Below are 15,788 nucleotides of genomic sequence, written 5' to 3' on the forward strand. Positions count from 1 at the left end.
TTTCGTGAATTGCCACTGGCATCCAATGCATTAGAATGTAGACAAGAACTTTTGCGTGCATTTCACTTTTCCGAATTTCGGCTCACGCAGAATTCATGATGTTAAAATGCCCGCGAAAATGTCTGGTTTTACATTGATATCCCTTTATCTTCTTGTCTTTCTGCCCCACTCCCGAAGGATGAAGATCATGCAGAATATCGCCAATGTCTTTGTGAAGATGGGCCAGTACGCCGATGCCGTGACCTCGTTGGAGCACATCATGGCGGAGAAGTCGGACCATCAGACGGCCTTCAACCTCATCCTCTGCTACTACGCCATGGGCGACCGGGACAAGATGAAGAAGACGTTCCAGCGGCTGCTGGGGGTGGAGCTCAACCTGGAGGACGAGGACAAGTACCTGCCGCATCCCGTGAGTAGCGTTGACCTAGGTTGCCATGGTTACCCCTTTGCAGCCATACAGTCATCTGATTTCTTTGCACTCTTGATAAGCCCTAGCAGTAGTATTAAAAGGCCAAAAAAAGTGTACTTTTCTTTTGTGCGGCATATCATACCTTTGCTTAACATGCCTTTGTAGAAATTTACGCCAGCAATTCAGTCATTTTTTTCTGTTATTCAACAAGAGTGGAAATGTATACATTACACGTATTGATTTTTCCTGTGAGTAATCCAATTGTGCATGAAATGTGTATGCTTATTTCACAGAAAATAGAAGCATTTTTGTGTGTGTTTATTTTATATGTGTTTGTGTGTAATTGTGTGTGTGCGTGTGGGTGTGTGTGTTTGAGTGGGACTCTTTGCTCAAGAGTAATTTTGTAACTGCTTGCAAACTCAAATGGTTGTGTCCTATTTAGGCCGTTGATATCTTCTTTGTTTTCAATACTATGTTACTAATGTTTATATAGAGCATCTGATATGCATTTATCCGTTATTTCCATCTTTAACGCTTTAAAAGTATGCCCTCCTGTCTTTGCTTGCCCATTTCAGCCCAGCTTGCCCTGCTTATTTCCTTGTTGCCATGTTTTTGAGCATAGAATAGGATAAGTTTGTCCCCAGATTTTCAGACATTTGTCTAATATCCCTTTTCTGCGGGGTTAAGTACAAAGAGGGTAGAAGAAAGACAAACAAAAATTGTAAGTCTTTAGGTTTTTATATGCTCCTGTCCTTCATAGCTAGAGTACCATAAAGGCTTTTTATGCCTCCGCCACGAAGTGGTGCCGGAGGCATTATGTTTTCGGGTTGTCCGTCCGTCCGTACGTCCGTCCGTCCGCTTTCGTTTACGCGATAACTTGAGTAATATTTACTGGAATTTTACCAAACTTGGTCCAAGTATGAAGTATAATGGGGCAATTATTTGATTAGATTTTGAGTGAAATTGGTTAAAGGTCAAAGGTCAAAGGTCAAGGTCAAATCATGAAATTGTATCCGTTTACGCGATAACTCAAGACTGGATGGAGTAAATTTCACCAAACTTTGTTGGAGGATGATGTATGATGGGACAATTACTTGATTAGTTTTTCAGTGAAATCGGACAGAGGTCAAAGGTCAAAGATCAAGGTCAAATCCTAAAATTTATCTGTTTACGTGATAACTCAAAACTGGATGAAGCAGCTTTCACCAAATTTGGTCCAAGGATGATGAATGATGGGACGATTAGTTGATATGATTTTAGTGACATTGGCAAGAGGTCAAAGGTCAAAAGGACAAGGTCAAATGCTACAAATGTTACAATTTCCCCCATATCTATGCAATGCCCAAAGGTATTTTCTTGAAACTTGGTGTGGACATGTACTACTGCGTAAAGATTCTCCAGAGAGAGTTTCATGTTATACGGTCAAAGGTAAAAAGGTCAAAGGTTAGGTGAAAATGTTGTAATATCACTTTTCTCGCAAATGGTTCTATGTATCTTCGTGGAACTTGGTACATACGCATGTACTGACTGGCAGGGATTATCTAGGTCAGGGGTAGTCAGGGGTCAAAGGTCAAGGTCAACTCCTCTAAATTTTACTATTTCCCTCATATACTAGTATATGCAATGCTTGCATTATTAGTTTCAAAACTTATTACATGCATTACCTAATGGAGATTCTCTTGGAAATTTCCAGCCGGAAGGTCAAAGGTCAAAGGTTAAGGGTCAAAGGCCAGGTTTCAATGCCCCCCCCCCCAAAAAAAATAATAATAATAATAAAAAAATAAAAAAATAAAAATCCATTTTGTACTGTCATTACACTCTTTCTTCATACCTTGGAAATTACTCAATGCATAAACTTATAAAAAGGTCTGTCAGAATTCCAGTAAAAATTCTCAATTCCCCAAATATGTGTACCTGCACTCTTAGAAAATTAAAGCAAACCCAGTTCAAGACATTTCTGACAAACCTGTCATTTCAATATTTTGCCAGTTATGTGAAACTGTCATGGATCACACATTGTGAAGACATTGTACTATACGCCTATTGTGAGAATCATGCATTATGGCGGAGGCATCAGTCGCCATAGCGACATTTCTAGTTACCTTTTTGAAGGCGAGTCCTGAGAATACGCGGGCAGGTGTCAATGGAAAATGTGACTGCATGTTATAGCAAAATCAGTCCGTCCTCAACGGGTTAAGGACTGAGTACCTCATAGAAACTCTCACATAAACTGTCACAGAAGTTTTTTTTTCTTTTTTTTTTTTACTTTTCTTTTCCCATTTTTCATTGTACAGTGAATGAGGTTTAATTGAAATTGATATCTCGCTAAAGTATCATGATTTGGTAATGATATGTCCCAAACTCTGAAAAGCTGACATCTCAGCATCTAGCATTTCTACCTTTCCTCTCTGTCTTCCTGAATATTTGACTGTGTGTGAAAGGATGAAGAGTTGTACACTCCTGAAGCGGTGAGTTCTAAACTTGCAGGATGGTGGAATAACTTCTCTGTTTGAAGAGTACTTCTCTCTTCCTGGAAGACATTTGTTTTTCTTCTTCCTTTTCCAGTTCCAAGCACACAAGTGTTTCTATGTTCATTTGTCACTGGCCAGCATGCAATGAGTTTCCATTTTTGTTGAATATTCTTTTATTAACACTGGTTTGTTGCAATTTTTTTAAATATATTTTTCCTCATTTCTGCAAAAAAAAAAGAGGAGAATTTTAAGTACTGCATGAGTTCCTCAAAGCTGCCACATGCACCATGTTATTTTGACTTTCTGCTTTTAGGCTCACTCGAAAAAGCAGATGTGACTATTTGAACTGTTTGAATACAGAGTTCCCATTGAGCTCAGCACACAAAATGTCCATACTCAGTGTGTCACGTATCTACAAGATCCCTAAAGAGTCTGCTGTATGTTTTTTTTTTTTTTTTTCATGTCTCGAGTCAAATATGGGTGCCAGCGGCTTTTGTACATTTTAGGGTTACCAATTTATCAATGTCCTTTCGGGAAGAATTTGCAGATTTGTATAATGTGAATGACTTCACACATTCTTTCTTCACAAATGTTCTAGGTGAGAATTCAAGGCGTCGCATGAAACTTACAGAGACTTGCCCACCATAGCAACAAATTGTGTAGGACAGGCAAATACTAGCGGTAGAGATTGAATGTAGGAAACGGGACAATTAAAAGCAACTAGCGTTGCATTTGGGTAAGAAATAAGTGAATGATATTTCATTATGACACATGTACCTGAGTATTAGATGTGTTTTACTGCAATACTTTAAACAGAACTGTGGGAATTTTAACCACACTTCAGTGAATGTGTGTGGATATAAAGATGTGATGGAATAAGAGGTGACAGATGAAGGGGTAAGCGTTGCAAACAAATATTTCACATTTCAAGTGATGGTCAAGCATTTTGATGAAATGTAGTTGGATAGCTGATAACCAAATTAAAGTAGTCATTGCACCTGTACGTGTACAGTATGTGTGTTTGTTTTTGTTCAGAAAGAGTAGTTTGAGGGCCAACAATTTAGCTCATATTTAAAAATTTGCAATTTGTGTTTTGAATTGTGGTAGGGCAGTTCCTTTCACTGGAATGATCTAGAGAAATTTTAAGAAGGCAAATATCAATGCCAAAATGTAAATTTCATATTGTTGTCAAGAAAAACAATTTCTGTCAGAATAGAAATAAGTATAATGATATAGATCATCTCTGCACTGTACTATTTGAGAAATGACAATGATTGTCTTGTTTGCATGTTGTCTTTTAGGAGGATATGAAAGAAATCGCCCTACACACACAAACTCATCAAGCAAACACATCTCACAGTCACTGCGTACTCTCACTGCATTTGAAAAAGCACAGTGTAATATATGCAGAGGCACGTTAGAGTTCACTGTGTTTGAATATTTCTGTTTATATTTTGTTGTTTTTATCATTTTCTTTTATCAACAGCACTCTTCATTGTGCCATTATTGAAAGGCAGCTGCCTCTTGACTGCTTGTTGTTTGCTTGTTGTGTGTGAATGGCATTGCTTCACACTATTTTTGCCAAGTGCTACTGTGAAAGAAAAACAAAAATTTACAGGAGAGGAAATGTAATGGTGTTTTGTTTTTGTTTTTGTTTTTGTTTTGCATGGAAATCTCCACAACAAAAAATCCTGACACTGGTTTCATTGTGTGTCCAAGCCGTTTACATGATGGCCTTTTCTTTTTTTTTTTTTCTTCTTTTTTTTTGGGGGGGGGGGGGGAGGGTTTGTGAGTTTTGTACTTTTCTTTTTTCTTTCATTCTTATATCACACATTCATGATAACAATAAGCAAAAGTCATTACAAAGTGTTGCAACTTTAATCTGTGCTTCATCAATGAAAAGAATGATTTATGTTTCCTTTATTCTTTTCTGAGTTATAGCATAAAATAAAAATAATTTCTTTTGTTGTTGTTGTTGCTGACTTTGTCATCTACATTTTGTGATAATGCTCTCATCCCATGCCATGGCTATAAAATTTATTGATGTTTTCGTTTTGTCTTCTCTTTTTTTTTTCTCTCTCTCTCTCTCTCTCTCTCTTTCTCTCTCTGTCTCAGGATGACAAGCATGCAAACATGATTCTGGAAGCCATCAGAAATGATGGGCTGAGGCAGGCTGAACGAGAAAAGTAAGTTTACATTCATTCATGTCATTTCATTGCATTGCATTTCATTTCAATTAATTTCATTCCATTTCATCTCATTTCATCTCATTTCATCTCATTTCATCTCATTTCATTTCATTTCATCCCATTTCATCTCATTTCATCTCATTTCATCTCATTTCATCTCATTTCATCTCATTTCATCTCATTTCATCTCATTTCATCTCATTTATTTCATTTCCAACAAAGTGTGAATACAGCATGATATTTGCTAATACATGGTTATACAAATTAAAGAGGCTCATTTATCATGCTAAGGGAAAATACTTTGTAATGAAATAAAATCATATAATGTAGAATTTAAAGTATGAAAGAACATTTGTTGGAAATGGAGGGGACTGCTGAAATGCTTGGCTTGTAATATGCAGTCCCCTCATGAACAATCTCTAATGACAATATGTACTAAACAAATGAAACTGATTCAAATTGCATGAAATTAAAAAAAAAAAAAAAAAAGATGACCAAGTCTGCTTCCTATGCATATCATCTTCTACAGGTAGGTAATAACACTATGTACCCAACACTCATCCTTGATGTATGTCGGTTCAAGGGGGAAAAAACTGAAATCAGTGAAAACAAGGAAAAAATTATGAAGGAGTAGAGAAAGGGAGTAATTTTCTGGACACCATTCAAAGTGTTCAAAGGTGGTTAAACAGCACTGATCAATTTTGTGATGGGTTCTTGTACAGTATCATTCACATATTGTGTGTATGTGTGTGTGTGTGTGTGTGTGTGTGTGTGTGTGTGGGTGTGTGTGTGTTTGAAACTAACCCTACATGTAATGTCTTTTCTTCAAGGGAAAAAAAATCATAGCAATTGCTATGGTAAAGCTCTTTCTAGGGTGTGATTATCATTGAAAGGTGCCACAAATGAAATGAGGTTTCTCTGAATAATTTTCTTTCAGGAAAACCAAGATGGAGCGATGTGTGATGGCCTCAGCAAAGCTCATAGCACCCTCAGTGGAGCAGAGTTTTTCTGCGGGATATGACTGGTGAGATTTCCTTTTTTTCTATGCTCTCCTTTTTGCAATAAGATGACAATCTTGAGTTGACTACTTAGAATACTGTAGATGGCAAATATCAGAGTGTGGATTTTTTAATGTTATCGTTATTATTTATTTGGCATTTCAACATAAAATACAAACAAAATCATATTATATGATAAGATTGTGGTGGTTCTAGGTGCATGCTCGCTGGTTCTTTGTTTTCATAAGTTTCTCTGTGCTTCTTTGGTAAATGCATGATGAAAAATGCCATAATAACATCCCGTGTACGTGAGATAAGGGAGGGTGCAACCTTTTTAAACAAATTTAAGGGTTCTTTTTGTTTTGTTTTGTTTTGTTTTGTTTTACACAAGGCTAGTCTCTACAAAAGAAAATATGACTTCTAAATTGGTGCAGACGTGAAATATCCAAACAGCAGTGAGAATCATGCTTGTGATTCACTCTTTGGTATTTTAGTTTTGCAAGGATCGTGGCAAGGTTGTTTGTTTATGCAACACAAATCACATGCAACTATCATGGATCATGACAAGATATTGGATATTTTTAGCATCTGTACATGTACACATGCACACGACCTAATGTGTCTCATTTCAACTCCCTTGCAGCTGCAATGGAGTTATTGGCATTGTGCAAGTCCTCCCGTTATTCTGTTTAAATAGTGAAGGGCAACATTGTGGAATACAAAACTGCAAAATAAGTATGACATGTTTGTGTGTGTTTTTTTTAATTTGTTCCAATGTTAGGTGTGTGGACTGTGTGAAACAGTCCAATTACATCGACCTCGCAAATGACCTCGAGATCAACAAGGCCCTGATGTATCTCAAACAGAAGGACTTCAGTCAGGTGAGATGAAAATAGACAGCTGCAGTGATAGTTGCCTTTAACCTGTTGAAGACTAGTACCAAGTATGCTCTTGGAGGTGCCAACAAGAAATGCGTGTAATAGCAAGATCAGCTCATTCTGAATGTCGTATTAGGTAAACTATTCAACATCGTACAAAGACCAGATTATTTCTCATGCGGTCGCTCTGTGTCTATATGTGCAAATGTTACCACTTGCAAAATTTTCTTACAAGTTCCGATTCCCAAATCACTATGCTCTTGAGAAAGATTTGCTATTTGTAACAGCAGAAAAAATAATCACCTTAACTTTGTTATTATTTCCGCACTTAGGCAGTGGAGGTGTTGAAAACATTTGAGAAGAAGGAATCAAAGTGTGCAGCCATGGCGGCTGTCAATCTCTCCTTCATCTACTTCTTACAAGGCGACGTGGCGATGGCCGAGAAGTACGCTGAGGTAGCCATGTCAGCAGACAGATACAACCCACCAGGTATGCACAGAAATGATACACTATAGTTACAACTGTGTTTGGATTTATTCTGCTGAGTATTATGTAGGGCTGCACACTATCCCATTTTTTCTACTGGTCCAAACCTGAAATTTACTGGGTCTGTTCTTTTTCAACTGGTCCCGACAATGTTATCTTTTTCTCTTTTTTTTCATCAGTCATGTCGGACCAGTAAATTTAGCAATTTCTGAAAAGTTGCTGGCCCGACAGTGATTTTTACCACTCTGGGTCTGTCAGACTGGTGCCAGTGTGAAGCATTCAACAACAAAAAAAGGAAAAGAAAAAAAGCAAACAAACAAAGGAAATAAAATAATGAATAGATGTTATGGTAATGGTGATAACAGAAAGATTATTGAAAATATCCATAATGCAAGTAGCTCAAATCTACTACTGCATAACAATTCAATTATCTCACACAAAGGTCACTGTGATACATTTGCAATGGGGAAAATTACACCGGTCCCTCTTCACTATCGGATCTTTCAAGACACATGTGTCTATTAGCAAACAAAGCATGATGTGTAAAAAGAATTCCTGTGTGTCACATAGTTTTCAAACAAGCTTTTTGTCTGGACCCCGACCTCTAGCTCTGGTGAACAAGGGGAACTGTGTCTATGTCCAGGGAGACCTAGAGAGAGCAAAGGAGTGCTACCAGGAGGCCCTTCGGACCGAGGCGTCCTGCACAGAGGCCCTCTACAATCTTGGTGAGCATTCCCACCGGCTGGTCATTCTCAGTTACAGCACCGTCCTGGAATCTCTCTCTTTTTCAAGAAAAAAAATGGTTTACTTGACTATACAAAACAGTGAATAGACTATACATGATAATTGTATTAGGCAAAGAGATGATTTAAAGGTATTATTTACCATTTGCAGATGAAACAAAAGCCCAACTTTAGTGCGAAAATGTGAGTTAGGGGTAGAAACAACCAATGTAAAAATGCTAATCAGTATAATGAATGTTAAGTATTGTTAAGTATACAAAATGTTGACAATGGTTATAATTAAATTGTTTCTAGATTACACATCTACAGTTATGGTATATTGAGAAAAATAGTGATATCTCCTAATATTTTAGCCTTTATTGCAAAATCCTTATATGGTAGGATTTTTTTTTTAATACAACTGACCTACTCATATGCATCAAATGTGATAACTCAAATATTTTTTAAATCACTGCTCCCAATGGTAAAGCAATAACTTTAACTTTCTCCATTTGCTGTTATGTCTCACACAATGGATCCAGCATCATTCCCAAAGTATCATGCAAAATTTTCTGGTGTGAAATGCTACATGGGCATAGTGTGAATTGTTTCATATGAAATTTATGTTCTCATGGGGAATATATTTTCACCATATTCTACTCTTTCTTTGGTTGTCTATGTCTCGTCATTCAATCCACACTTTCATACGTGGCTTTAGAGTGAGTGAATACTTCAAAGAATTCTTGTCGTTGGGCCTCAAAGTTTCTTCAAAGTTTGGGGGATTCTGAGGTACTTCTGTGGCACAATTTTGGAATCACAATGTACAGATGGCAAACCTTTGAAAGCAAGGATCTTTACACATATAAGTGTTGTGGTAGAGTCTAACTCATTATTTCAAAGGAAAGGCATTGATGCCACAACTTTTGCCTAACGCTGTCTTGTCAAAATATGTAGCTACATTGCAAACAAACAGATGGCATTGCATAATTACTTTGTATGCATGTACATTGGAAATAACTTCAAACATGGTACCCAAGATAGCTCCTATTTATGTACAAGCTGCAGAGTGAGTCTGAAGTGATTAAAACTGTATGCATGCATGGTATCGTTTAAAAACAGATGGGCAAATTTTTAACCAAGACTCAAAAGGATTTCAGTTGAGTATATTATGTGAAATGTCTCTCTTTCAAAAGACGGCAAAAAACAGATACGTAGGCAAAATTGTAAATAAAACTCAAATTAAAATGACTGAGTTTTTTTGAACACATGTATGCCACTCCTTCCAGAAAAGACAAGTGAATTAAAAAAATCCGTGCACTCAAGCAGTGGCGGATCCAGAGGGGGGCGCAACTGGCGCACGCCCCCCCCCCTTTAATTTTCGTTAAATACAAAGAAAATAAAAAGAAAAAAATGAAATGAAACCCGGAAGTGGCACCAGAAATATTAGTCACGCCCCCCCTTTACAGAATTCCTGGATCCGCCCCTGTCAAGTGTTTGATGTTCCTCCTGCAGGTCTGGTGAACAAAAAGTTGGGTCATCTAGAGTCTGCTCTAGATTGCTTTCTCAAGCTCCATGCCATTCTGAGGAACAATGCTGAGGTCATCTTCCAGATTGCAACTCTGTATCCTTTACACTATACAAAGACCCTACATTCATACACACATATATTATTTGAAAGAACAATTCTTCTCCATTATTCTAAAGATTTAGGATCCTAAAATGAATGGGAAATTGTGTTTTTGGCAGCTTTTCTAGAGCACTTTTGGGAGAATAGTATGGTAAAGTACATGTCTTCCAGGTCTATTGGCATTTCTCAAAGACCTTTTACACACTCTCACTTTAGCTCTAATATGTACATGTGGGATGGAGCTACTGCTCCGAAATTTTGTATCACTCATGGATCACATGTGTTTTGTACTGTGAGTGCAATTCCAATGTACTCTAATAATCCCTCTATTGTGGCTGCTATGGTGTGTTACATCCTGGCTTTTGTTCCATTCATTGTACAGCTCACAGCTTGGTTTAGAATAGATTAAGCACCTAGATAGACCCTAAACTCCACACCCTCTATTTTCAGTAAAAACCTTGCCAGAGTTTGTACTTTCTTTCCATTATTCGAAGAGATCGGGAAGTCTTATTTGTCTTGAATTATGCAACATTTTAAAGCTCAGAGTCTGCTCTTTCATAATCTGCCCTTAACTAAAAATTCCTGTCTGGCAACTTTTGGTGTTCTTTTTATTTTTGTGCTGCAGGGTCACATTCAAACATACATACAATGTATTTGTGTGTGTCTGTGTGTCATATTGCAATACAAACTGTAGGATGTTATTAGGATCATGATACTATTCTCGTTAGCATTGATGTTCTTTCAAGGAATTGAGTTGGACATTGAGAAAAAAAAAAAAAAAGCTTAGGGGATCTCCATGACTTCACAGCAGTTTTCTCCTCAAGTCTGCCTCCCGAAATGCCACCTCTTCCCCCAAACATCACCTTCTCCCCTAAATGCTTTATCCTCCTCCCACAATCGATAGAGAAGACAAGAGAGGAAGTGAGAAAAAAATGCAGCTTCTGTGTCATGGCCGCTTCGATGAAGTAGTCTTGTCATTCTCAATTTGGGGATTTGGGGGGGATTTTGGGGGTTTGCTTTTTCATAGGGGTCATGTTCCTTGACTTAACTCTTGTTGTAGATACGAGATGTTAGAAGACATACCGCAGGCGAGTGAGTGGTTCATGCAGCTCATCGGCATTGTGCCCACAGATCCTGGCATACTGTCACGGGTTGGGGAACTCTACGACAACGAGGGCGACAAATCACAAGCCTATCAATACCACTTTGAGGTGAGTGAATGAAAAAGCAAAGTGAAAAAGAGTTAATGATTTTTTTGTTACAGTATGATTGTACTCTTGCAACATTTTCCATAACGCCTAGTTCAAGTTTGTGTATGTTTATCATCCTACATTAATCCATGCGTGATGTCTTTATTTCTATAGTTCTAGCCTATGAACTTTCACCCAGAAATGCAACAGTCCATGAAAACACCCCCAAAAGACATTCAGAACTAAAACTGCTCTCTGGTGATTTGACTGTAGTACTGTTGAATCATTACATGTACATGTTGTCTAATTTCTTGATTCCCCTCTCCATCCCATCCCCCACCCAGTCATTCAGATACTATCCATCCAACATTGAGATCATCGAGTGGCTGGGAGCCTACTTCATTGACTCCCAGTTTGTGGAGAAGGCCATCCATTACTTCGAGAGGGCGGCGGTCATCCAACCCAACCAGGTCAAGTGGCAGCTGATGATAGCCAGCTGTCATCGTAGGAGTGGTAAGTTGCCTGTCCAGCCGGTCATTCACTCATGGATATGGTAGAGTTTGGTTTATTGCCACTTGGTCTACTGTCAGATGGTCTACTTCCCAGTTCATCTAACACCACTACTGCTAAACTCATTTGGTCTATTGTAAATTTTGTCTAATGCCTGTTTGGTCTAATCCTCACTGGGTTTAATGCACAGATTGGCTGATTGTTGTTTTGTCTAATAATCAGATGGTCTAATCGCAATTTTGTCTCCTTGGGATTTTTTCCCATTTGGTCTAATAAAGTGTGGGTATTAGACGAAATGGGCATGGCCCATCTAGAAGTAGACCAACTAATAATGAGGCTAAGTGGCAATTGGACTAAATGGTCATTAGACGAACCTGGTGTAGACGAAATGGGATTAGACCATGTGGGTTGAGACTAAATGGCTATTGGACAAAGCGGGAGTAGACTAAGTGATAGATCACCGGTAGGGTGTACCAAAGTGCAAGTGGTATTTTGGAAGTTAAGCTTTGTGTATCAAGTGTCTCGAGTTAATTCGGTAGAGGGAAATCGAACATTGAACAGCGTTTGGATTCCAGGCAACGGCACTTTGATATCACTGGCTTCAAAATACAGCAACCAGGGACTGTGCAATTGTTAAGACCTTTTTTTTTTCCAGCCATGTCATTGTCACGTAACTACCGTAAAGTTCCGTGTATAAGACGCACTATTTTTTCGTCGGAAAACGTTGAAAATCGGGGGTGCGTCGTATACACGGGTACAGTCGAATCACGGAAAAAAATCTGCATGTACACCCAATTTTATAAGGCAAACTTGGGGCCATGTATGCCCATCGACGTTTGGAAGGTAAGCAGTCACTAAAACTTACGGATAAATGAGCGATCTTTCAATCTGGACACACACAAAAGCTGCAAATACGAGATAAACTTACATCGGCCTTGTGCAGTATTTAACGATGTATCAATCTGGCCATAGACAGCAGCTGTAACTGCTAACAGCACTGCTGTATGCTACCAATGTCAGTCTACCAAGCTACCAACAGCCAACCTAGTAGCTGGAATACGCGATGTACAGGTATCATTACTAAATTACCGATACCGTAAAACTTATCAATGTACTAGTATCAATATGGCCATAGACAAAAGCTGTAAAATACGGAGTAGGATCGACACTATGTCACCGTAAATATGAACGATGTGTGAAGCATGCATGCATATCCATGTCGTTCGTTTGCTCTTCATTTCACGAGGCCAGCTAGGATAGCATAGCTACACTGTAGCTAGCTAGCTAGCAAGCCTTTGGCAAAGGCAGCAGCTGCAGAGAGGCTTTTGCAATGGACTCGCGTGCACACAGCGATCGGATCGAAGCGCGCTTGCCCGTTGCGCGCTGTGTGTGCAAGTCCATTGCTCTCTGTGTGCGTGTGCTGAAATTATAGGGAGCTGCCTTTTGCAAAAGGCTAGCACTGTGCATACAAGCATAGTACAAGAGACACACATGTTACTGGTAACAGTGCATGAGTGTCATTACCGTACGCACCGTACGTCTTGCCGTATGATCCCTCTGCTACACTTGTTGATGTTTTTCTTATTTTTCGAAATGAACCTTCCAGTCTGACATGCGTCAATATGCGAGACACCCTCTGCTATGTATGACAGCAAAGATCGTACTGTACACTCATGAGTACGATATGCATGACACATGTACCATGATTGAAAGGCGAAACAATAGCAAGTGAGTACCGAGACAAGTCTCGCATTTTGCGTCTTCCATATTTTGCCGATGTCCGATGAATACCGTTAAAAGAAAATATAAAAGGAAACGAAAAATAGAGCAAATACGTGCTGCATTCTAGGGAAATTTTGAGCTAAAATAATATGTATGACACACGCAATATTTGCGTGGAAATTGTCGTGTTTTTGTTTTTTTTTTAATTTTAGGTTCGAAAGTAGGGGTGCGTCTTATACACGGGTGCATCTTATACACGGAACTTTACGGTAATAGTAGAGCGTAATGTCATATTCTTTTTTTTTCTTTCCATGAATGATATCTCGGAAAACCAAGTGGGAAGTAGTCTACAAATCGCTTTTGTGACGTATGTATAGCATTTAATGTGCCAGAAGCGTTTGGCAATTGAGAAGAAGTTAACATATTGAGGTTGAACTTATATGTGTACAGATTCATATTTGTGTGTTTTTTGAGGTATTAAATCAGGGGCTGCTTTGCACTCAGATAATGAACGTTCCAATGAAGGTCATTGTTTGAATAGATTCTTGAAATTGTGAGTGATAGTGTGTATGGCAAGATTTGTCATTGTTTCTTTTGTTGCTTTTCATTTTCATTCACAATACAGGTAATTATCAGCAAGCATTGGAAACATACAAGAAGATCCATAAAAAGTTTCCTGATAATGTTGAATGTGAGTATGAAAACTTGGTGACCTTTGATCAAAGATGTAATTCTTTAAAAGAGTAGAGCTGTTTATTTCTCAGTTTTAATGAATTGGCAGATCAGATCATTGATTTAGTTTTGTTGAAAAGATTAAAGTGCAATATATACTTTAGACATATGATTTTGTCTTTCTTTCTTCTTTTTTTTGTCTATTGTGGTTTAGAACTTGCATGCACACCTGGTATCCCACATATTCTTTCAAGATAGGTTTGCATATATTTGAAGCTTTTTGATATTTCTTCTAAATGTAGGAGTGTTGGTTGCTGAAAAATCTGTTTGGATTTCTTCCAGGACCACGGATTAGGCTGTATGTTATATTCAAGATTGATAGGGATCCAATATACCATAAAACGTGATAATGTTCCCATTATGAAATTTCAGCAAAGTGATGCTGATGTTCTTCTCCATGGCATGAAATTTTCGCGAATTGCAACTGGCATTCAAGGCATGATAGTGCAGACAAGAACGTCTGTGCGCATTTTAATTTCGCGAGTCTTGGCTCTTGAATGTCTTGAATGCATGCGAACATTACCTGTTTAAAAGTTACTGTTGTAATTTGTTTTCACATCATCCTGGTCAATATTTCTTCTTTCTGTTTTAGATGACGAAATTTGGGCTGGCTAAATTACATATTTGTTTTTAATTTATTTTTCTCATATACCATCAAACATGAGACTTTGTTGTTGTTGTTGTTGTTGTTTTCATTGTTTGAAGCCTGTTATATTGTTCCATTGTTCATCAGTAGCTTGCATTAAAAGTCCTCTCAATGTCTTGTGTGGTTTTTAGGTCTGAAGTTCCTGGTCCGTCTCTGCTCTGACCTGGGCCTGAAAGATGCGCAGGAATACGCCACCAAGCTGAAGAAGGCGGAGAAGGCGAAAGAAGTCAGAGAACAAGTCAGTTTCAGAGAGCCCCTGATATCAGACGCATGGCTGTAGTTACAGATTTAATCTTACTGCATCCTACTCCTCATAACATGTTGTCCAACTTACCTATGTCTCCCTTTAGGTGTTCACACGTAGCTAAAGAGAAAAATTGGGCTAATTTGATGAGCTAATTAGCCAATTACAATTCATTCTCCAGGACCTTGTGTTGTATTGTGAGGTTAGCTGGATTTGATGGCAGGTTTGTTCTGTACTTGATGAGGGACCTACTGACCATGGATTTCAAATTTCCAGCCAGTTGCGTTCGTTTATCATGCATGTGAAGTAGGCTTCTCAAAACAAAACTGATCATGTTATTACTCTGTGTCATGAGTATTTCCATTACAGGTAAATGGAAATATCATACACAAGATCTTTTCTGATAGAATGAAAAACTTTTCTGAACTTCACCCGGAACAGAGCAGCTATATTTTTTTGAAATTGTTTTTGTGTTGTTATCATCCCTTGAAATAAAGATTGTCCACTCTTAGCAAGTTGCTTAGTCACTGTCCAAGAGTACCTTTAGATTGTGTAATATGATTTGTGCCACAAAGATACGTCTGCAATGACAAGTGTTACAATTACAAACCAATTACAAGTGTGTCACAGATTGTTGCATTGCAAAACTGGATGTATGATAAAGCAATGAGTGCGTAAATATTCAATCAACAGTACTAAAATTGCTCTTTTTTTTTTGGGGGGGGGGGGGGGGGGGGGGGGGGGGGTGTCAACTACCAAAATTAGAGATGGAGGCTCATGCATAAAACTATAGGCTTCATAGGTATTTGTGTGTGGAGTATATAAAATTCATTGAAATTTGCATCAATGAAGTGGTGTCTGGTATTGATGCATATTAATGAACATATGTGACCCGCTACAACAAAATGGTCCTAAAGTCGCGCACGGTCGAAGCCGTGCAAATCGACTTTGAAGTTAGAGCATC

The 15,788-nt window shown here is 38.3% G+C and overlaps 1 pseudogene; it reads left to right on the plus strand.

The window, feature by feature from the left end:
* The window catches only part of LOC139730215 (intraflagellar transport protein 88 homolog), a 33,564-nt pseudogene that overhangs the window by 12,070 nt on the left and 5,706 nt on the right, over window positions 1-15,788 (plus strand).

This window comes from Diadema antillarum, unplaced genomic scaffold (assembly GCF_040938485.1).
Source record: "Diadema antillarum isolate AM-2024a unplaced genomic scaffold, OU_Dant_1.0 seq00000298_RagTag, whole genome shotgun sequence".
Classification (NCBI taxonomy): Eukaryota; Metazoa; Echinodermata; class Echinoidea; order Diadematoida; family Diadematidae; genus Diadema; species Diadema antillarum.